Source organism: Talpa europaea, assembly GCF_964194135.1.
Source record: "Talpa europaea genome assembly, chromosome: 10".
NCBI classification, from domain to species: Eukaryota; Metazoa; Chordata; class Mammalia; order Eulipotyphla; family Talpidae; genus Talpa; species Talpa europaea.
This window is the reverse complement of record NC_140077.1, coordinates 43,503,697-43,526,238: the sequence shown is the minus strand read 5'-3', so window position 1 is coordinate 43,526,238 and position 22,542 is coordinate 43,503,697. Positions and strand designations below refer to the sequence as shown.

The window sequence follows — 22,542 nt, the reverse complement described above, 5'->3', positions numbered from 1 at the left end:
CCGGCTGCTCCCCGGCCACCGGAGGAGGGTCCCACATGGCGCGCAGACCTCTCCTGCCGCCCGCTGCTCCCCTCAGCAGTGTACTTCGGTCCTTCTGCCTGCTCTGCTCCCCGCTCTGGCTCTGGTGAATTCTCTCACCCTCCCGCGCTTCTGACTGTACCCAGTGCTTGTATAAACAAACCAAGCAAACAAACAAACAAATAAATAAATAAAACATGCCTCTATTAAAAAAAAATTAAAAAAAAAAAAGAGTGGGTAGCGGTGTCTCGGACTAAGTCTTGGCTTATTGTTGTATATTATTATTTTAACACTTGCCACTGATGTAGCGTTTTATTGGCCAGGGATAATAAATAAGGAACTGAAGGTGGGAGAGCTCAGATTATTCACCCAAGTCACGTGGCTAATAAATAAGTGACACAGCAGAGGGTGTAAGCCCCAGGCCGTACCTGGTGCAAGAGAGCTGCTACCATCACATCATTTTATGTGTCAGGTTATGTGTATGAGACAGTTCAAGGCACTTATGATTCACTTGAGAGGCAAAATTTGGTGGGCATAGAAGACAGAGCAAACAGAACTGCTGGGCTTGAAGGTGAAAAGGCATTCACCACACTAGAAAAGGCCTTCATAATATGAAAAGGCATTCACCACACTAGAAAGGGTTGCAGAAAGGCCTTGAATGACAGCAAGAAGCTGGGTGGGAATGGCTGCTGTGTCTGTGCAGCTGTGAATGTAGGGTGTGGCCCAGCCGGGCTCATTTCCAGGGCCCAAGAATTTGGTGGAGCTAAGCCAGTTTGGACAAGGAGATTCAGGGCAGACCTGTAAGTTTAGCCACTTGAATGGAAAAAAAAAAAAAAAGAAAAGAAAAAAGAAGACTGTTTTCCACTGGACTAATGGGCACTGTCTGTGAGAACCTTGTTAGGCCAGACATTCTTATCCCCTCAGGCCTGCTGTTCTCACCACACTGCCCCACTCCTGTTCCCTGGAGGCTCCCCAGACGCCCATGGGGGGCATAGTCCATGCAGGAATCCCCTGTCAGGTGGTGCAGGCACTTGGCTTGGTAAGAGAATTTCAGGTGACCATGGTTTAGGTTGCAGTTCACCTCGTGTGACCCAGATTTTGGTTCTGTGTCACATGTGCCAAAAAGTCATCGTCCTAGCCATTGTCTTCATCCCAGACCTGCACCCTCAGGGGCCTCCCCGTGGACAGGACCACATCCTGAAAGTCCAGCGTTGTTTGCCATGTGGGGTTGTTGTTGTTCCACACTGTGCTTGTCCTCAGCTCCAGGTCACCGATGAAGGCCTTCACATAGGCGTCTGTGGAAGTGGCCCAGTCTCCCCACAGACCTGTCGCTTGGAAGTTCTAAACCTCCAAGTGTGCCAGGCCCCTCTTTCGAGTACAGCAGCCATGACTGGTGAGTTCCATGCCATGGCACAGGCACTGGCACGGGTCTTGGGGGTTTTTCTGCTGCCCCTTAGGACAGGGCCGGCTGCAGTCCCTCCAGCGAGCCCTGAGCAACACATACTTGTTCACGGCCTGCCTCAGGGCCTCTCAGTGCGGGTCCTGTCTCTTCAGCAGCATATGCAGAGGCCCCAAGGTGTAGTCCACAAAGCCTGGGGTGTCCTTCAATGAGCCTATCCACTGTGAGAACTGCTCAGGCCTGGCATGGATCCCAAACAGCAGGTCACCGGGAAGTGGCTTGAGCCCAGGAACTAGGACTTGAGCCCAGGTGGTCTGGCTCCAAAGCCTGAACAACTGAATCACTGAGCCTGCAGAGAAACCATTTTGTCTGTTTTCCTTCAGTGATCATGACTAGGCGTAGAAGTTTGCATTTTTCTTTTCAAAATAAAGTTTTTTCTTTCCTTTTTATTTTCTAATTATAAAAAGTGAAGATACTATACTGATGGTATCTTCTAGTTTTGGAAGCTAGTTCTGTTGCTGCGGCCTATTTGTCTGCCACTCAATTGGGCCCTGCATGCGTGGACCCCTGACAGCTCTGGCCAAATAGGTGCCCTGGTCTCACATGGGGAAAAGGTGGCATCCAGGTATAAGAAATCAGAGTGGGTGACTATGGAGTCCATACATTTCCTGGGTTGGGATCTGGGTCCTGAGGGTTGGGGGTGATTGCAATTGCCCAGCACTAGAGTCCTAATGCCCAGCACAGAGCCTGATAAGTCAGACTTAAAATAGTGGATGAATGGACGAATGAGGTTAGTGATGGGAGGGATTCAACCAGCTCTCCTGTCTCTGCCCCATCCAGTAAGGCCCCACAGTACTGCCAATGCTTATAGAAGTAGGGGTTATTGGTAAGTCCTCAACAGCATCATGTTCTCAGGCACAGCCTGCTGGCTTCCCTCTACTTGTTCTCTGCCTGGGCGCTTCCAGATCTGGACTACAGGAGGTGAGGCCATAGGGCACTGTAGCACTGATGTGGCAACCAGGATTGCAGTTTCCTCCTGGTGGAGGCAGTCTCTGCATTCCCAACCTGCCATTCCTGGGCTTTTAGATCACCCTAAATATCCCACCTTTTTTTCATTCCTCCTCCACCCCCACTCCCAAGCTCACCTGTAAAATCGACACTCCACCTTATCCTTGCTGACGATGGACTCATCCTGATGGGTTTTGTCTGCTGCAAATTTAGCTGCATCTGAGTGCTAACCGGCCATGGTCATGTATGCGTTGATGCTGGGCTTGGGAGTCACATCCAGCTCCATTCCAGTCATTGTGGATTTTGCTAGCGGCATCCCGGGCCACATCCTCGACAGAGGTGATCTTGGCTCTGACGACCTTGCGCTGGCAGACAGAGGACTGGGCACGCCAGTGCACGAGGGCCACGGGCAGGCGCTGGAGGGTGTTGTCCTGCAGGACGTTCTTGCAGAGGGTGCAGGTGCCGTCTGGCCACAGGTAGTGGGTTGTGTCCACTGGGAAGGAGCCTGAGCGCCAGAGACTGGTCACGTCCACTCCCTCCCCTGCCAGCCGTGAGCTGGGCACGAACGTCTTGTGTTCATTGCTTTCAGTGTGTGTGAAAGTTTGGCAGGAGGTGGGGTGAGGGTGGGCAGCAGAAGGTGGAGGATCCCCTGTAGAAGCACACAGGTGGCCATAGAGCTGCAGAGACAGGAGGTGCAGCGCTTCAGGAGGCTGTGGACAGAGGTGCAGAGGACATCTGACTCCTCCCCCAGCTGTGACCTGTGGAAACCAGAGGGAATGCGATCTCTTTTATTTCACTGAATGCCAGAACTGGAATGACCCTTGTATACCTAGGCTGCACCCCACATTTTACCCACAGAGAAGTGACTTGTCCAAGGACACACGGCCAAAAGGATGACCTGAGTTCATACATTTAAGCATCGTGGAGATCAAATTGATGACTTTGTCCTTTGCATCACAGTTGCTGCTGCTGAGAGGGTGCTCTGTGTGCAGAGGAGGAGGTGTAACAGGGTGGTCCCCAGGAAAGGGGGAGGTTCCCTGCCCCACCCAAGGGAGGGTGGAGCTGAGCAGGAAGAGGAGAAGCTGGAGAAGAGACTAAGGAAGGAAGCAGGATGGAGCCAGGAGACCTGGAGGAGGCGCATGGAACAGAGACACGTAAAGAAACTGCGCTTGTCTTTTGGTTGTGGACTGGGTGACACAGATGTGGGTGAGACCTGTGGGGAGGTGACAATGGCAGCTTTTATCTTGATGTTGATTTTGCTCTTTTCCTTCCGGGCTTGTCCGGTTGTTTGTGACCCTTTGCTGTGGGTCCCTACTGGAAGATGCTTTAGACTTGTGGCAGGCTTTGGGGCCTTGTTCTGGGCCGATCCCATATGGATGGAGTTTTACCCACGAGGGGACAGGTAACTTTGGGTGCTTCATTTAGAAACTAGACTCTTTGCCTTACCTGTATTGTTTCCTAGTTTTATTAAAGATTCTTCCCATTAGTCTCATGTGTTTTGTGTTGATGCAGCGGATGGCAGAACCCATTTAGAATAGGCAGGTTTGCGGGGTTTGGGCTGCCCTTCTCCCTGTCCTATAACAGATTTGGTGCCCAACGTGGGGCGCCAAGCTGTTATAGAGTAACCCCGATATTACACGGGTTCCTGGCTGTGGGTCCTCACCCGCGCACTTTAAAGGGACTTATGAATACTCTACTACAGACACACACAAAAGGGTTAATAAAAGGTTTATTTACAAGAGAAAAGGAAATAAGGAAAATGTACAACTCAGGGAGAAAATAGGGAAATAAAGTCTTTAATGCGTCCTACCCGATCCGACGACCTGGAAACCCAAAGTCACTCTCAGAGCTGGCCGGACACTGCGAGCTGGTGGAGAGCCAAAATGGGGGACCCCAAAGCCCACGTGTCTGCCTTTTGTATCCACCTGGCTGCTTAACCCCACCCTCAGGTCCCAGCCACCTTCCCTTTGGTGGTGATGGGATTTGGAGTTCCCAGTGTCTTTGGCTTTGACCTGGGGTGGGGGTGGAGTCCACAAAGCCTATATGGAATTTGCTTTGGGACATCCTTTTCCCCCTAACAGAGGCAGACAGTAGCTGTAGTAGATTTTGGGGAGGGATCTGGTAATTATCTAGAGAACTATGGGTTCCGGAAAATGTTATTTTGTTGACCCCAGAACACTCACTTCTCCTACCCTCATCTCTCTCTCTCTCTCAGATTTATTTATTTATGCACACAAGAGCTGGGTACTGGCCAGAGGTGCAGGGTGTGAGAAGATTCACCAGAGACAGAGTGGGGAGTAGAACAGGCATACTGACTGAAATACACCACTGAGGCTGTTATGGAGCAGCCCCAATATAAAACGGGTTGCCTGGCTGTGGGTCCTCACCCGCACGCTTAAAAAGGGACCAATTAATACTCCACTGCAGGCACACACAAAAGGTTAATAATAAAAGGTTTATTTACAAGGGAAAAGGAATTGAGGAAATGTACAACACAGGGAGAAAATAGGGAAATAAAGTCTTTAATGTCTCCTACCCGATCCGCCGACCTGGGAACCCAAGGCACTCTCAGAGCTGGCTGCGTGCTGCGAGCTGGCGGGGAGCCAAAATGGGGAATCCCCCAAAGTCCACATGTCTGGTTTTATACCAAACCTGGCTGCTTAACCCCTCCCTCAGGTTCCAGCCACCTTCCCTTTGGTGGTGATGGGATTTGTAGTTCCCAGTGTCTTTTGGCTTTGGTCTGGAGTGGGGGTGGAGTCCACAAAGCCTGTATGGAATTAGCTTTAGGACATCCTTTTCCCCCTAACAAGGGGAGTAGCGGGCGAGTCAGGAGTGGTCTGCTGTGCCATGTGTGTCGCTCCCTGGCTGGGGATCGAACTCATGCCACAGTAGCTGTAGACAGCTTCATTGAACTGAGACTTAACCCCTTGCACCAACAGGGAGGCCCCTTAACCTCATCTCTCTTACTTTTTTCATCCCCACCCTATATGCATCTTAGGTTCTTGACATAACTTGGAAAGAGGTGAGGTTGTGATTCATTCTTATTCTCTCCATTTCCCCTTTGGAGACCCCTCTCTGAGCCTCATGGAAGAAAATCAGTCTGAATTCTAGAATAGAAGCTCCCATATGCCTATACCCTAAGATTGTGCATGGGAGAGGCCTTTAAATTTGCTCTCCAGGTCTCCTATTAGTGCTCTAGTCTCCTGTTGGTTAGTCCCTGCACACTGGGTTCCAGGCAGTAACTGTGAGCTATCTGTTGCCTACAACTGTGAAAGGGAACTGCTGAGAAAAAGAAATCTTTCCCTGTTAAAGAGTCATAGGCCTGGAAATGTAAAGTAAATGAAAGTTTGCTTCCTTAATAAGCATATCTAAACAAGGTCTGTCAGCCTGCTAGGCTGACTGATCTCCCAGGCCATCCTGGCAGATCTGTATCCTTCCCCCTTCCCAGTGTCAAGGATTTGTATGCTAACTAACCAACTTTATCAATGTAAAGTGGTTGTGTATAAAAGAAACTCTTTGTCTCTAGAGCAGTGCTCAGACCTTATGGGACTACCCAGGTCTGGGACCTCATGCATGAGTAATAAAGCTTTCCTGACGTCACCATTCCTAAAGTACCGCTTGTTCTTCCCCTGCCTGGGTAAAAGGCTAGAATTTATTTCTGCAACAAAGAGAAGTCCTGGCCTGGTACAGGTCACAGGCAGGCAGGAGGCTGCTGCCCTGTGGGGGGGGGGGGGAGAGTTGGTGAAAAGAGGCACCTGCATAGTCACAGGTGGGCAGTGGGAGTGCTGCCCTGAGCCAGTGCAGAGACTGCACTGATACAAGTCTTCTTGGCTTTGGGAGGGGCTCACTCCTTGGGAGCCTTAGAGTTAATTGCTGATTTTGGATAACCATGTAGAATTTGAAAGGGACAGGAGATTCTACAATGGGTTCAATCTCCATATCTTTACCACTGGACGCTCCTCCTGATACTTGCTTGGATGTTATGCTTTGTAATCTAGGCGTTGGCACCTAAGGATCTTTGTTTCCACAATTGTGATGGTTATGTTAATCTCTTCTACCCCCACCTCCTTGTGTGAGCCAGGTTTTTGGTCTTGTGGTGCTTCCTTTTTCAGTTTTTTTTTTCTATTCCTGTCCTCCATCACATCATTAACATCATGTGGGGAACTGGCACCAGCAAGGACAGGTCTTCCAGAATAAACCCCACACGACGACCCCATTCAGCAGGAAGTAGCCAGATGATATTGTTAGGGGAAAATGATGTCCTGAGCTAATCCCATACAGGCTTCGTGGACTCCATCCCCACTCCAGACTAAAGCCATCAAGATATTGGGAAAGACAAATCCCATCACCACTAAAGGGAAGGTGGCTGGGACCTGAGGGTGGAGTTAAGCAGCCAGGTTGGATATAAAAACTGAACATGTTGGCCTTGGGGGGGCTCGCTGTCACTCACCTCCTGGCTTCACAGCTCCTGGCTTGCAGCCAGCTCTCAGAGTGCCATTTGGGATTCCAGATTGGTGGATCGGGTAGGACTCATTTAAAACTTTGTCTCCCATTTTTCTCCCTGAGCTGTACATTTCCTCATTTCCCTTTCCCTTGTAAATAAACCTTTTATTAACCTTTCACGTGTGCCTGCAGTAGAGTATTGATAAGTCCTTTTAAGCACGCGGGTGAGGACCCACAGTCAGGCACCCCGTTTTTTATCGGGACTGCCCTATAACAATATGACGACCCTATCTCCCTCAGAAATGGAAGGTCATACCAGAAAGTGAGGATTATGACGCAGTTAACAGATGTCTAGTCTCCCAGATAAGCATTAACAAGTTTGTCTTTCCCGTATTTCTTGCAATTCCCCCCTTGTCTGATATAGGCGATGCTCCTTGTGAGAAAAATAACTCACAAGAGCATCAAAGGGGGGAATGACCTCTAAGGAGGTCCAAGGAGAAGGGAGCTAAACAGCAGAGCAAGCTGGCACCCACCTGTCTCTGTGCCAACCTCTTCCTCTCCCCTTTGCAGACCCTTGCCCATCCCCCCCCTTTTTTTCTCCTTTGTAAAGTCTCAGGTTCTGTTAGGGGGAAAAGGCTATCAGGGCTGCTCTATAACAGTTCCACCCCCTTGGGGGCATTACTCCAAAGTAATGCCTACAGACCAGAAAAAGGACACTTCAGCCAGCGGATGTGTTACAGGTCAGCCCCAATATAAAACGGGTTGCCTGGCTGTGGGTCTTCACCCGCGCGCTTAAAAGGGCCTGTATGGAATTAGCTTTAGGACATTCTTTTCCCCCTAACAGATGGACAGCACCCCTGATCCGGAGAGTCACCTCCTCTTGAGGCTACAAATGGATCAACCCATCAAGGCAGCCTTAGACATCAAGCCCTGCTCCGGCCACACTCGGGAAGCTGGTTGGTCTATGCATGGCAGAAGCTTGAGGACCTTCGACACGTGTGACCTCTTGTTATTTTTGCTGTTCCTGTAGTGACTGTCTTGGCCTGACCCCTGGGGTTGGGAGGCACAACTTGCCTTGGGTTACCCGATATCGTGTGTAGACATGATTGTTTTCGAATGTTTGCTAAAATGGGCCTACTTGCCAGTATCCTCCTACACCTGCCCCTCACCCTCTCTTCTGTATGTGAGGACTCGTCTCCCAAACCCTGAGTAACTGCGATGAAGTCAGGGTTTGTACTCAGCCTGACAGAAGGGTCACAAAGAACAAGGGAGTGATCTGGTCTCCTACACCCTGGGCACCATTGGCTCTCAACTGCTCTAATGCAGCTTCAGATTGTGGGATTTGCGTAGAGCAAGGTCCTTCCCAGTATGAGGGAGTCATACTTGACCCAGGTATGTTCCCTCCAAAGGTATCACCCAACTGTACCTTGATCTGTGCCACTTCCTGGCCTGTACTCAGGGAGTGTATCAATGTGCTCCACACCCCCTACTGGCCAGTTGATAGTGAGCTGGACACCTTGGAGGATGATGCCTTATGAGATAATAACTCACAAAGGCATCAAAGGGGGGAAATGAAAGGGAACTGCTGAGAAAAAGAAATCTTTCCCTGTTAAAGAGTCATAGGCCTGGAAATGTAAAGTAAATGAAAGTTTGCTTCCTTAATAAGCATATCTAAACAAGGTCTGTCAGCCTGCTAGGCTGATTGATCCCCCAGGCCATCCTGGCAGATCTGTATCCTTCCCCCTTCCCATTGTCAAGAATTTATATACTAACTAACCATCTTTATCAATGTAAAGTGGTTGTGTATAAAAGAAACTCTTTGTCTCTAGAGCAGTGCTCAGACTTTATGGGACTACCCAGGTCTGAGACCTCATGCTTGAGTAATAAAGCTTTCCCGTCACCATTCCTGAAGTACCACTTCTTCTTCCCCTGCCTGGGTAAAAGGCTAGAATTTATTTCTGCAACAATTGGACAATTACCTGGAAGTTTCTTCCCCAGTTTGAGGTGGCTCTGGAGCCTCAGCTGGGTGTGTTTATAATCTGTAATCTCCTCTCTCTACCCTTATCCAAACTGAGTTCCTTGGAGTCCTTTCCTCTCTGGCACCTGGCAGAGGCAGCTGCCTCCTTAGCCCCTGGGTTTATAGAGGGTGTGAACTCCCCCTGCACTCTACCTGGAGCCTCTGGGCCTTCAATTCAAAGCAGGGTCTTGAATGATGGAATTCCAGGCAATATGGCAGCCCCACAGAGGTAAATAGCAGAGGAGGAGGCTTTCAAAGGCCCTGGAATCATCCCCCTTGGGAAGCCAGCACAGTTTATAACATTAATCCAAGGAACTTGGTCTCCATACTGACCCTCATCATATTGTTATAGGACAGGGAGAGGGGCAGCCCAAACCCCACAAACCTGCCTATTCTAAATGGGTTCTGCCATCCGCCGCATCAACACAAAACATATGAGACTTTAATGGGAAGGAACTTTAATAAAACTAGGAAACAATACAGGAAAGGCAAAGAATCTAGTTTCTAAATGAAGCACCCAAAGTTACCCGTCCCCTCGTGGGTAAAACTCCATCCATATGGCACCGGTCCAGAACAAGTCCCCAAAGCCTGTCACAAGTCTAAAGCATCTTCCAGTGGGGACCCACAGAAAAGGGTCACAAACAACCAGACAAGCCCGGAAGGAAAAGAGCAAAATCAACATCAAGATAAAAGCTGCCATGGTCACCTCCCCACGGGTCTCACCCACATCTGTGTCACCCAGTCCACGACCAAAAGACAAGCAGTTTCTTCACGTGTCTCTAGGCTCCATGCGCCTCCTCCAGGTCTCCTGGCTCCATCCTGCTTCCTTCCTCAGTCTCTTCTGCAGCTTCTCCTCTTCCTGCTCAGCTCCACCCTCCCTTGGGTGGGGCAGGGAAACTCCCCCTTTCCTGGGGACCACCCTGTTACAATATTATCTCCAAGGCAGTTGTTTTCAGCTTTCTTAGTGACTCAATCAGCATCTGAAGGGCCTAAGAGACTGTGTACTCTACCCTCTTTGCTTGGTATATGAGGAAACTGAGGCACAGAATGGGCTCAAGGCTGCCCAATGAGTTAGCACCAAAGCAGTCTGAAATCCAAGTCTCTTTCTTACATGAAGCAGCACTTCCTGCCCCATCAGGCTCTTCCCTCAAAGGAGTGGTTTCACGCCCATGCTCCTCTGTCCCTACCCAGTGGCTCCCAGTCACCCCAAACCCCTCCTGCCTTCCTACCTGGAGTCTTGAATTGAGCTACTCCTAAGAGGCATCCTCGCTTCTCATGGGAGGCTTCTGAAATGGTGGTGTCAGCTCCCCAAGCAGGCTCACCACAGAGCTCATCACCAGGCCTAGGGCACCTCACTTCTGCTTCCTGCACCTCCCCCAGTGGCGTTATGGGTTCTCTTAGCTCTCCCCACTCACAGCACCGCCCATCCTGTCTTCACCTCATCCGGCCCTGCTGACAGCCCTCGGGAAGCAAACTGAGAGGGCCAGAGGCTCATCTGCCAAGCAGAAGTGTTGGGGTGTGGGATGGGGCGAATAGATGAGGTTTAGGCTAGAGGAGCACACGGGACCGAGGACTTCAAGATTCAGCTCTGGGATGGAAGAAGAGGCCCGTGGGGGTGATCTCCCTGCTCTTGAGCCAGGGCGCTGTGGTGTTGTAACAGGGTGGTCCCCAGGAAAGGGGGAGGTTCCCTGCCCCACCCAAGGGAGGGTGGAGCTGAGCAGGAAGAGGAGAAGCTGAAGAAGAGACTGAGGAATGAAGGAAGCAGGATGGAGCCAGAAGGAGACCTGGAGGAGGCGCATGGAGCCTAGAGACACGTAAAGAAACTGCGCTTGTCTTTTTGGTGGTGGACTGGGTGACACAGATGTGGGTGAGACCCGTGGGGAGGTGACAATGGCAGCTTTTATCTTGATGTTGATTTTGCTCTTTTCCTTCCGGGCTTGTCCGGTTGTTTGTGACCCTTTTCTGTGGGTCCCCACTGGAAGATGCTTTAGACTTGTGGCAGACTTTGGGGCCTTGCTCTGGGCCATTCCCATATGGATGGAGTTTTACCCACGAGGGGACGGGTAACTTTGGGTGCTTCATTTAGAAACTAGACTCTTTGCCTTACCTGTATTGTTTCCTAGTTTTATTAAAGTTCCTTCCCATTAAAGTCTCATGGGTTTTGTGTTGATGCGGCGGATGGCAGAACCCATTTAGAATAGGCAGGTTTGCGGGGTTTGGGCTGCCCCTCTCCCTGTCCTATAACACTCACCCTATAAAAGCCTGCCTCCCCCTGACAACATGCATGGCTCCACGGACCCCCACCTTGGGTCCGTGAGGTCTGCCCAGGGTGCAATAAATTTTCCCTCCCTTTGAGAAATTTAGCCTGGCTCTCCTTTCCTTTACCGCGCCGAACCTTTCAATAATCATCTCCGGCCCTGCCTCTGAGATATTTGTAGTTCCTTAAAACAGCAATCAGCAATCTCACAGAAAAAGAAATTTTCCCTTGATCTTAAAGCCAGATACAGAAACTAGACTGACTAAGTATAGGAGTATTAGGTAGAAAACCTCTTCTGTTAGATTAGGAAAATTCCTCCCTTAATTGTGAGCCTGGGGCTAGGGAAGAGTCAGTGTGGCTTGTCTGGCATTGATGCCCTCCAGGCCCTGTGTCCTTAATATTGAATCAACATCTTATTAAAACAATATAGTATTAGATGATGATTTCTATATAAAAGTCTTCTGTTTTTTGCTTATCATGTGGTTATATGTTAGTCTAAACTTTATAGGTTAGTTAGAAAAAAATCCCTTAGTCTCTCTGCCCCCTGGTAACTTCTTGTCCTTTATTTCCCCTAGCCCTTAGTTAATCCTTCACCATAATAAACATAGAAATGTTAGTTTCAGTCACATAAGTTTTTGCTAGTGATACAATAATTGTTTAAAATAAATGACTATTCTAAGAACACTTTTGTTCAAGCAACTGTGCCTTCAAAAAATGTTAGGACCTCTGTTGAAGGGCAAATGAACCCCTGGTGATTCTAGAGGAAGATGTGATGATTGTTATCTTACTGCTCTAATACATATGCTTATGTACCTTGTAATGTATAAATAAAGGGCTGCTGAGACCCTCAGCAGGATGTCTGCACCCTGACCAAGTGTGCCTCTCCTCACTCCCCCTCCCTAATCCCTCAGATTCGTCCATGCTGGCTCCTCCTTATGGGAAACCCTGACACTGTTAGGGGGATATGATGTCCTGAGTTAATCCCATACAGGCTTTGTGGACCCCACCCCCACTCCAGACTAAAGCCATCAAGACATTGGAAAGACAAATCCCATCACTACCAAAGGGAAGGTGGCTGGGACCTGAGGGTGGAGTTGGGCAGCCAGGTTGGATATAAAAACCAAACACGTGGGCCTTGGGGGGGCTCGTGATCACTCGCCTCCTGGCTTCACCGCTCCTGGCTTGCAGCCAGCTCTCAGAGTGCCATTTTGAGATTCCTGATCAGCGGATCGGGTAGGACTCATTTAAAACTTTGTCTCCCACTTTTCTCCCTGAGCTGTACATTTCCTCATTTCCCCTTCCCTTGTAAATAAACCTTTATTAACCTTTAGCGTGTGCCTGCAGTAGAGCATTGATAAGTCCTTTTAAGCGCGCGGGTGAGGACCCACAGTCAGGCACCCCGTTTTGTATTGGGGTTGCTCTACAACAACACGACAGTTTGCTGAGACTGGTCCCCTGCATCTGTCCCAGTTTCCTTATGTAGAAATGGGGACAAAAATAGTTAGACCCATAGGCTATGAATATTAGTGGAGTTGTTAACTCCACCCTCAGATTCCAGCAACTTTCCCTTTGGTGGTGATGGGATTTGTCTTTCCCAATGTCCTGATGGCTGTGGTCTGGAGTGGGGGTGGAGTCCACAAAGCCTGTATAGAATTAGCTCAGGACATCCTTTCCCCCTAACAGAGTTACTACATGAAGCTCTCAGAACAGAGCCTGGCCCTCAGTGGGCGTTAGTACATGTGACCATTCCCTCCTTCCTGAGCAGTGGGGAGACAAGTCATGTTGTTCAGACCTCCTTGTCCACTTCCTGCCAACACCTACATCCCGGCCCAGCCCAGGTTCCGAGACCCAGACACGGGGTCTCCTGCTCCCCTTTTTGAAGAGAACCAGAGTCGGTGCTGGTTCCCAGCCTCTTCCCAGCCTTGACCAGCATTTGCAGCCACTGGTGTTTGAGCTGTAGTGGGACCCCGCCTGGGAGAGCTGTGGGTGAGACCCAGGGTCTCATTCCTTATTTTTCCTGTAATCTGGGCAGGTAAAGTTTCCATGGGTTGATTGACTCATATACATATATATATATGTGTGTGTGTGTGTGTGTATGTATATATGTATATATACTCATCTATACATATATATGTATATATACACAAACATACACACACTATATATATGTATACACACTATATACACACTGTATATGTGTGTGTATATATAAATATATATATAAATAAATATATATTATATATAAATATATATATATAAATACACACACACACACACACACTAAACCCAAAGAGAATACAGTCTGAAGAGACAAAAAGTAGAAAATAAGAATAAGAGTAGATTTCTTTTTTTTTTTTTTTAAGATTTATTCATTTATCTTTACAAGCACTGGGTACAGTCAGAAGCGCGGGAGGGTGAGAGAATTCACCAGAGCCAGAGCAAGGAGCAGAGCAGGCAGAAGGACCGAAGTGCACTGCTGAGGGGAGCAGTGGGTGGCAGGAGAGGTCTGCGGCCATGTGGGACCCTCGCTCAGCAGCAGGGGATCGAACCAGCACTGCAGAGGCTACAGGCAGCTTTGCAACCCAGCGCTCAACCGCTGCGCCACCTGGAGGCCCGAAAAAGAATAGATTTCTAACTGGCATTCAAAAAGGCAAAATTAGAGAGAATGGTGGAGCTGGAATAAGTGAAGGGATGATGACCAAGATGTTTTCCAGAATGAGAAAAGATGTGAACCTTCCATTCAGGAATAACAAATCCCAAACAGGAAGAATTAATAGAAACGCATATCTATGTACAAACTGGTAGTAAAATTTCAGAAAGGAAAAGATCTTAACAATAATTCCTCCCCGTACCACCACTAAATAAACTTCAAATTCTCTACAGAGAAATGACCATTAAACAATAACAATAATGGAAGCCAGAGACAATGAAATAACTTCAAGGTGCTGAGAGGTGTCAACCAGCAATAACGTCAAAGTGTCTGCCAGCTAAAAGTGCGATTCAAAAACAAGGGTGAAATAAAGACATTTCTGGCAAACAAAAACTGACAACTGTACTGTCGGTGATGCAGCAGACCTCTCCTGACTCGCCTGCTGTTCCCCTTGTTACAGGGCAGGGAGAGGGGTACCCCAGACTCCGCAAACCTGCCTGCTCTAAATAGGTTCTGCCATCCGCCGCATCAACACAAAACACATGAGACTTTAATGGGAAGGAACTTTAATACAACTTGGAAACAATACAGGAAAGGCAAAGAATACCATAGTTTCTAAATCAAGCACCCAAAGTTACCCGTCCCCTCGTGCGTAAAACTCCATCCAAATGGGACTGGCCCAGAGCAAGGCCCCAAAGCCTGCCACAAGTCTAAAGCATCTTCCAGTGGGGACCCGCAGAAAAGGGTCAGAAACAACCAGATAAGCCCGGAAGGAAAAGAGCAAAATCAAAATCAAGATAAAAGCTGCCATGGTCACCTCCCCTTGGGTCTCTCACCCACATCTGTGTCACCCAGTCCACGACCAAAAGGCAAGGGTAGTTTCTTTATGTGTCTCTTGGCTCCATGTGCCTCCTCCAGGGCTCCTTCTGGATCTCCATCCTGCTTCCTTCCTCCTCAGTCTCCTGTGCAGCTTCTTCTCTCCCTGCTCAGCTCTACCCTCCATTTGGGTGGGGCAGGGAACCTGGAACCTTCCCCTTTCCTGGGGACCACCCTGTTACATCCTCAGCAGTATACTTCGGTCCTTCTGCCTGTTCTGCTCCACACTCTGTCTCTGGTGAATTCTCTCACCCCCTGCACCTCTGGCCTGTTCCCCGGTTCTTGTATGCATAAATAAATAAATCTTTATTAAAAAAAAAAACAAGCTCTGAGCAAGAATGATGGTCATCATACAAAATGTTATCAACAGGCTGGACTTCCCTGGTGGTGCAAAGGGCTAAGCCACACTATGAAGCAATCTGCAGCCTCTGCAGCACAAGTTCGATCCCTGGCCGGCCAGGGAGCAACCCACATGGCACAGCAGCCCTCTCCTGTCTTGCCTGCTGCTCCCCTCAGCAGTGTATTTCAGTCAATCTGCCTGTTCTGTTCCCCACTCTGTCTCTGGTGGATCTTCTCACACCCAACCCCCGACACCTCTGGCCTGCACCCCGGTTCTTCTACGCAAAAAATGAATCTTAAAAAAAAAGTTTATAGAGAAAATAAGTCACGTTATAAAGACAATAATTAAAAAAAATTATATATATAAACACACACACACACACACACACATAGTGCCTTAACAGTAAAGCACGAATAAACCTGTTTCCCCTTTCTCTTATCTACAGATTGTGTGGTCAAACTTGTAGATCTTTGTTCAGATAATTTTTACTTTCATGATAAGACACTGGCAAGCAGCTAAGAAGAAGGGCCTCACACTATGGGGCCGAAGCTCAAAGAGCCTCACACAGTGGGGCTGAAGACTCCTTGTGCCTCACACCGTGAGGCTGAAGATTAATCTATAACCTAGAAGCATCCCTTTGCTTTTTGTTCTTGGTCATATAAGAAAAAACTTCTCGGAAGGTACATTGGGCAATACATTATATGTATAGAATATTATAAGCACGTGGCATGGAGAATTACCTGCCTAACAATTAAACACTGAACAATTTGGCCCATCTGACAATGGGAGATAATTTGTTAGACATGCCTGACAAGCAATCCAGGACAATGATTATAGTAAGTCCCCTTCTTTTGCTTTTTTTAGAAGTTTCTTAGGAAAGTTTTTAAATGAAGTTAATTGTGCTAAGAAGTTTCTAGGCAGAAAACCCTGCTAGCTGATAACCAGAAAGCAGCTGGTCTCTGGCTGAAGGCCATATGAATAGAAGAGTCTTTTGATGCTTAGGCTTTAGCTGATAGGGGTGTACTGGAGGCTATCAGCTGTCTTAGGTAATTGTCTAAATGGAAATAATGAGTTTTAGTGTGAGGTTTAATTTTTTTTAATCTATTAACTTTGAAGGTTGCCTTCTGGCTGAGAGCATGTAGCAGCCAAAAGTCTATGGGAAAAGAATGCACTGATTGTTTCTGCTTTGCTTCTATGCACATGATGATGTCATCTCACTGCTTGCAAAAAAATGAATAAATAAAGACCTGCTGAGTCCCTCAGTAGAAGATACTTGCACCTCATCAAGTGTCAGTGTCTCCTCACTACCTCATCCCCTTCCCCCAAGCCCTCAAAGTTTCGCCTAGGCCATCTCATCCTTTCAGAGACACCTGACACGACATTTTGCTGAGGCTGGTCATTGGCACTCTTTATTTCATTCTGTTTCATGCCTATGTTTTCTATTTCTTTAAATTTTTTTAAAAGCATTCAAACATAGTCATTTACATTTTTATGTATAGTCATGCCAATATCTAAATCTTTGGTGTAGCTCATTCTTTATGCTATTATATCCGCTGAATATCCCCTCCTGGTGGCTTGTATCCTTAAGTGTTTTTCTTTTTTTTTAAACTGGTAAACCAATTTTTATTTTATTTTTTTAATTTTTTTTATATAATTCTTACATCATTTTTCATTTTTGCACAATGCATGCATTTTCATTTTGGTTATATTCCCCATACAATTGCAACCCCCTTATTTTGACCCTTATTGTTCCTCTCCCTACCACCCCCACCATAATGTGTCTCTGGTTTATAGTTGCTTGTTGATTTTGATTTTTACTTTGTATTAATTAGTCTTTTTTCTGGTCCCTTATTTAGGTTTTCTAAATTCCTGTTATGAGTGAGACCATCGGTATTTTTCTTTTTATTTCTGACTTATTTTGCTGAGCATGACCCCTTTCAGCTCCATCCATGTTGCTGCAAACTCCATATATTTATCTTTTTTGATTGCTGAGTAATATTCCCTTGTGTATATGTACCACATATTCTTGATCCAGTCATCCTCTTTTGGGCATTTGGGTTGTTTCCATAGCTTAGCTATTGTAAATAGTGCTGCTATAAATATAGGGGTGCAGGTGCCCTTTGGAATTGATGTTTCTGTGTCTTTTGGGTAAATACCTAGGAGTGGAATTGCTGGATCATATGGAAGCTCTATGTTTAGTAGGTCAAGAAATCTCCACACAGCTCTCCATAGTGGTTGGACCAGTTTGCACTCCCACCAGCAGTGCAGGAGAGTTCCTTTTTCTCCACAACCTCGCCAACATTTGTTGTTGCTAGTTTTTAAATATGTGCCATTCTCACTGGTGTAAGATGGTATCTCATGGTAGTTTTGATTGGCATTTCCCTGATTACAAGTGATGTTGAACATTTTTTCATATGCCTGTTGGCCATTTGCATTTCCTCTTCAGAGAAATTTCTTTTTAGCTCTTCTGCCCATTTTTTGACTGGATTATTTTCTTTGTTGCTGTTGAGTCTCACCAGCTCTTTGCAGATTTTTGTCATCAGTCCTTTATCATTAGTGTTGTGTGCAAAAATGTTCTCCCAGTTGGTGGGGTTTCTCTTTGTTTTTGTTATTGTCTCTTTTGCTGTGCAGAAGCTCTTTAATTTGATGTAGTCCCAGCTGTTGATCTTTGCCTTCACTATCACTGCTTTGGGTGATGTGTCTGTAAAGATGTCTTTGATGTGAATATCACGTAGTGTTTTGCCTATATTTCCTTCTATGTATTTTATGGTTTCAGGTCTTATGTCTAGTTCTTTAATCCATTTTGAGTTGATTTTTGTGTATGGTGTGAGGTAGTGGTCAAGATTCATTCTTTTGCATGTAGTGACCCAGTTTTCCCAGCACCATTTATTGAACAAACTTTCTTTGCTCCAATGCATAGTCTTTGCTCCTTTGTCAAAGATTAGTTGACCATAAATCTGTGGGTTTATTTCTGGATTTTCTATTCGATTCCTTTGGTCTGTGTGTCTGTTCTTGTTCCAGTACCATGCAGTTTTGATGATTATGGCTTTGTAGTATAGTTTGAAGTCTGGGAGTGTGATGCCTCCATTCCCTTCTTTTTTTTTCAGGAGAGCTTTGGCTATTCGGGGTTTGTTGTGGTTCCATATGAATTTCATCAATAATTGTTCTATTTCTTTGAAGAATGACATTGAAATTTTGATTGGAATAGCATTGAATCTGTATATTGCTTTTGGTAGGATGGCCATTTTAATAATGTTTATTCTTCCAATCCATGAGCAGGGGATGTCTTTCCATTTCTTTGTGTCTTCTTCTATTTCTTTTAACATTGTATTATACTTTTCTTTGTATAGGTCCTTTACCTCTTTTGTTAGATTTATTCCCAAATATTTGATTTTTTTTGTTTCGATAATAAAAGGGATGGTTTTTTTTATTTCTTCTTCTTAGATTTATTGTTTGTGTATAGGAAGGCTACTGAATTTTGTGTGTTGATTTTGTATCCTGCCACTTTGCTGAACTGATTGATGAGTTGAATTAGTTTTTCTGTGGAGTTTTTGGGGTTCTCTATGTATATTATCATATCATCTGCAAATAGTGATAGTTTGACTTCTTCTTTTCCTATTTGGATTCCTTGTATGTCTTTCTCTTGTCTTATTGTTCTGGCTAGGACTTCCAGTATTATATTGAAAAGCAGTGGTGAGAGTGGATATCCTTGTCTTGTTCCAGATCTTAATGGAATTGCTTTCAGCTTTTCACCATTGAGAATGATACTGGCTATGGGCTTGTCATATATGGCCTTTATGATGTTGAGGTACGTTCCTTTTATCCCAAGAATTTCAAGAGCTTTTATCATGAATGGGTGTTGCACTTTGTCAAAAGCTTTCTCAGCATCTATTGATATTATCATATGGTTTTTATATTTCTTTTTGTTGATGTGTTGGATAACGTTGATTGATTTTCGGATGTTGAACCATCCTTGTGTCCCTGGAATGAATCCTACTTGGTCGTGGTGAATTATCTTATGGATACATTGTTGGATTCTGATAGCTAAAATTTTATTGAGGATTTTTGCATCAGTGTTCATTAGGGAGATTGGCCTGTAGTTTTCCTTTTTTGTGTTGTCCTTGATCATAATGTAGTGACCGTTGGGGTCTCTTTTCATTTTTTTGAGTTTGAAATCTGTTTTATCTGATATAAGTATAGCTATTCCTGCTTTCTTTTTTGGTCCATTTGCTTGTAGGATTGTTTTCCAACCTTTAACTTTGAGTCTATTTTTATCTTTTGTAGCTAAATGTGTTTCATGGAGACAGCAAAAGGTTGAGTTTTGTTTCTTAATCCAGGCTGCAACTCTGTGTCTTTTTATTGAAGAGTTTAGTCCATTTACATTTAGAGTTAATATTGATATGTTAGCATCTGTATTTGCCATTGTGTTTGTCTTTCCTTCAATTTTATTTATTTATTCTTTTAATAACTTTTTTTTTTTTTGGCCTTCTTTCGTTGTTATTCGTCCCTGTTCTGCCCATTTCTTGACTGGATTATTGACTTTGTTTTTCTTGAAGACCCTGATAATTTAAGAACCACACTCTGGTGTTAATTCACACACCATGACATGAAGGGGAAATCTTTTCCTGTTTTAACAAAGAGATCTAAGCCCCTGGTAGATGACAGTGACAAGTTCATGTGAGATAGACTCAGCTTAGATCACACCAGGAAGTCATTTGTGATACCTCACCACATTAAGCTCTATTGATCAATAAAATAGGAATCTAGATTATTGATATGCATATCATGCAAATGAGTAATAGAAGTAGATTCTCCTGCCTTTTTTTAATCAATGAAAATAATGAGGCTTACAAAGATACCCTACTTTTGGAATATTTCAGAAAGCTGCTACTTATAGGAATAGAAAAACATCAGGCTCTAACTCCTGTCCTTCCTGTATATTTTTTTGAGACTTGTTAGCCTTTCATTTCTTCTTTCTCTGCTTCCTTTTTCACTTTCACCAGACTGCCTGGTGTAGCTCATCCTTTATGCAATTTTCAGCTCACTCACCTGCTTCAATGGTCCCATTGTGGCTGTTTAGAAATGGTAGCCACACCCTTCCCATTGGGCTCCATGGCTCACTTTGTTGATTTTTTTTTTAAGATTTATTTATTTATTTATTATACAAGCACTGGGTATAGTCAGAAGCGCAGGAGGGTGAGAGAATTCACCAGAGCCAGAGCAGGGAGCAGAACAGGCAGACTGACTAAGTACACTGCTGAGAGGAGGGGCAAGTGCTGCAGAGGAGGTCTATGTGCCATGTGGGACCCTTGCAGGCGGCCGAGGAATGAACCGGTGCTGCAGAGGCTGTGGGCAGCTTCGCAGCCCAGCGTTCAACTGCTGCACCATCGGGGAGACCCTTCTTGATTTTGAATAGCATAGAATTTACAGTTTACAGTACCTTCACATACATCATTTCATCTCCACCTAAGAATGCTGTGGCACAAGCAGAACACTGTTATTCTTAATTATTGCATCTAATGAAAAAAATGGAGACCCAGCAAGGATCACTTGTTTAACATGATACACCCAACAAGTGGCAGAGCAGTGACCAGACCCAGGTTTTGTGGCTTGAGGCCAATGCTTTCTTAGGAGTCCAGCTCACATACAGCTGCCTAGTAAATACACTTCCAAGTGGTATTCCAAAGTCTGGAGAAATTGGATTTCTAACTCATCAGTGAGCTCTCAATTTTCTGATATTTCTATTAAAGAACAGCAGGTTTGGGATTTCCCTGAGAGAGTGGTGGCCTCAGATTATAGAGTTTAGAAAATTGGTGTGGGTTTTGTGAATGCTCTGAGGGCCATGCTTGGTCATGCTTGGGAGGTTGTTGCCCGGTTACTAGTAGCCAAAGGGCTGTGAAAACATGAATGTCTCACTGAGTTCAAATCTGAATGGAAAAAAGTTCTGAGTAAATCTGAGGAATGACTCTTTGGAAGAAATCGAGCAGTGTCTGAGATGTTTCCATCCGCCTTTCAGCTAGAAAAGTTTATTCCTAACACCCTGTTTCCCTGGCACAATGCCCTGCACACATTTATCTACATGAGTTATAAATCTCCCACAATTAACCTTCACTATTACCTTGGAAGTATTTAATAATTATGATGTAAATGAATTCTTCCAATGAAATCACTCCCAGAAATCTTGAAACTCACCAGCCAAAAAGCCCTTCTTGGTCAAAGCTTGACACCTAGGAGTGTTTGGGAACAGAATCTAAACAGAGCAGGACAGTAAGGAGCCCAGTAAAGACCAGATGCAGATAAAAGTAGGGGAGAGAAACAGAAAGCAGTTCAAGCACCTCTGAAGTCACATTTTCAACACATTCTGCAGTGCTACAGAAGAGGGAGCCCTAGAGTTATGAATCTTGGTCAAGAACTGCTTGTTTGTTCTCCCTATTAATAAGTACAGGGAAACCTGTCTCTATCACACAGCAAAAGGTCACCGAGAAGGAACCTGGCTTCATTGAGGGTTCCTATAATAAAATTAGACCAGTGAGCATAATAACATTTCATCAGATAATAAAGGTCTCTAGAAAGACACGCCCATGAAAATAAAAGAAAAAAAATTAATTTAACATTTCAAAATGAATTAGAGGAATTTTTAAAAAAGTGACCCAACCTATGAAATTAAAATATAACTCTGAATTATTACTTTTCTCATTTTATAAAGAAGGAAGGTAAGATGAGAGGTGAAGTAACTTGTACTAAGTCACCTAGATGTTCAGTGGTGGTGCTGGGCTCGAACCTGGCCCAATCTGATTCTCAACTCCTCTGGGGTCTTCTGTTCTGTCTAGGGTCAGGAGAATAATTCAGATTAAGCAGGGCAGGAAGTCCCAAGGACAGGCGTCCCCTGTGGGCAATCACAAATCATCTCAGCCAGAGGTAGCACCCCAGAGGCCCCTCTTACTTGAGAAAGGATACCTTCACTTTCAAGGTTGCTTTCCCTCTTCTGGACCACAGGTACTACCGACTCTCCCCCAGGCCTCACATGGATTGCCTCTGATCCTGCCTCCAGGTGCTTTAGTCCTAGGCAGGGCTGAGCAGAGGGAAAAAGATGGAGCTCAAGGCCTGCCCTTGTACTCTGGACACGGGTCCTCTCCTACGCAGGCATGCTTTCAGCCCTGGTATCTGTTGGGGGATAATCCTATGGATGTTTTTCTGTCCTGTTGCAGTTTTTGTTCTCAACTGTCTTTTCTGAGAAATTTTGCATGGCAAGAGGCCCTGGAAGAACAAGATCTTATTTCTCTCCAGACAGAAGGAGGATTTTCTTGCCGTTTCCCTGGGCGATGATTGGGCAATTTGCTCACAGACCCCTTCTAAGATTGGGCTTTCCTAAACTGAGGTTCCTCAAGTGTGATACCAACCCATGTGAGCACAACATCCACCTGGTCTGGCCTCCAACCTGGCCCAGTGGGACTTGGGGGGCTCGGGAACATGCAGCTCATGCTGCCTTCTATGACATGAGCAGCCAGTCCTCGGTCCTTGGAGTCTGGAGCCT

The 22,542-nt window shown here is 45.8% G+C and overlaps 1 protein-coding gene and 1 pseudogene across 2 annotated transcripts in view; one reads left to right on the top strand and one right to left on the bottom strand.

Annotated features, from left to right (window-relative positions):
• The window catches only part of LOC311178709 (paladin-like), a gene marked incomplete at both ends in the record, with an annotated part of 146,141 nt that overhangs the window by 77,818 nt on the left and 45,781 nt on the right, over positions 1–22,542 (top strand).
• Positions 954–20,075, bottom strand: LOC311178100 (perforin-1-like; annotated as a pseudogene). The gene is made up of 3 exons: positions 20,058–20,075; positions 2,700–3,183; positions 954–1,709 (listed from the first exon to the last, which is right to left on the bottom strand). The product of its transcript is annotated as a perforin-1-like (transcript).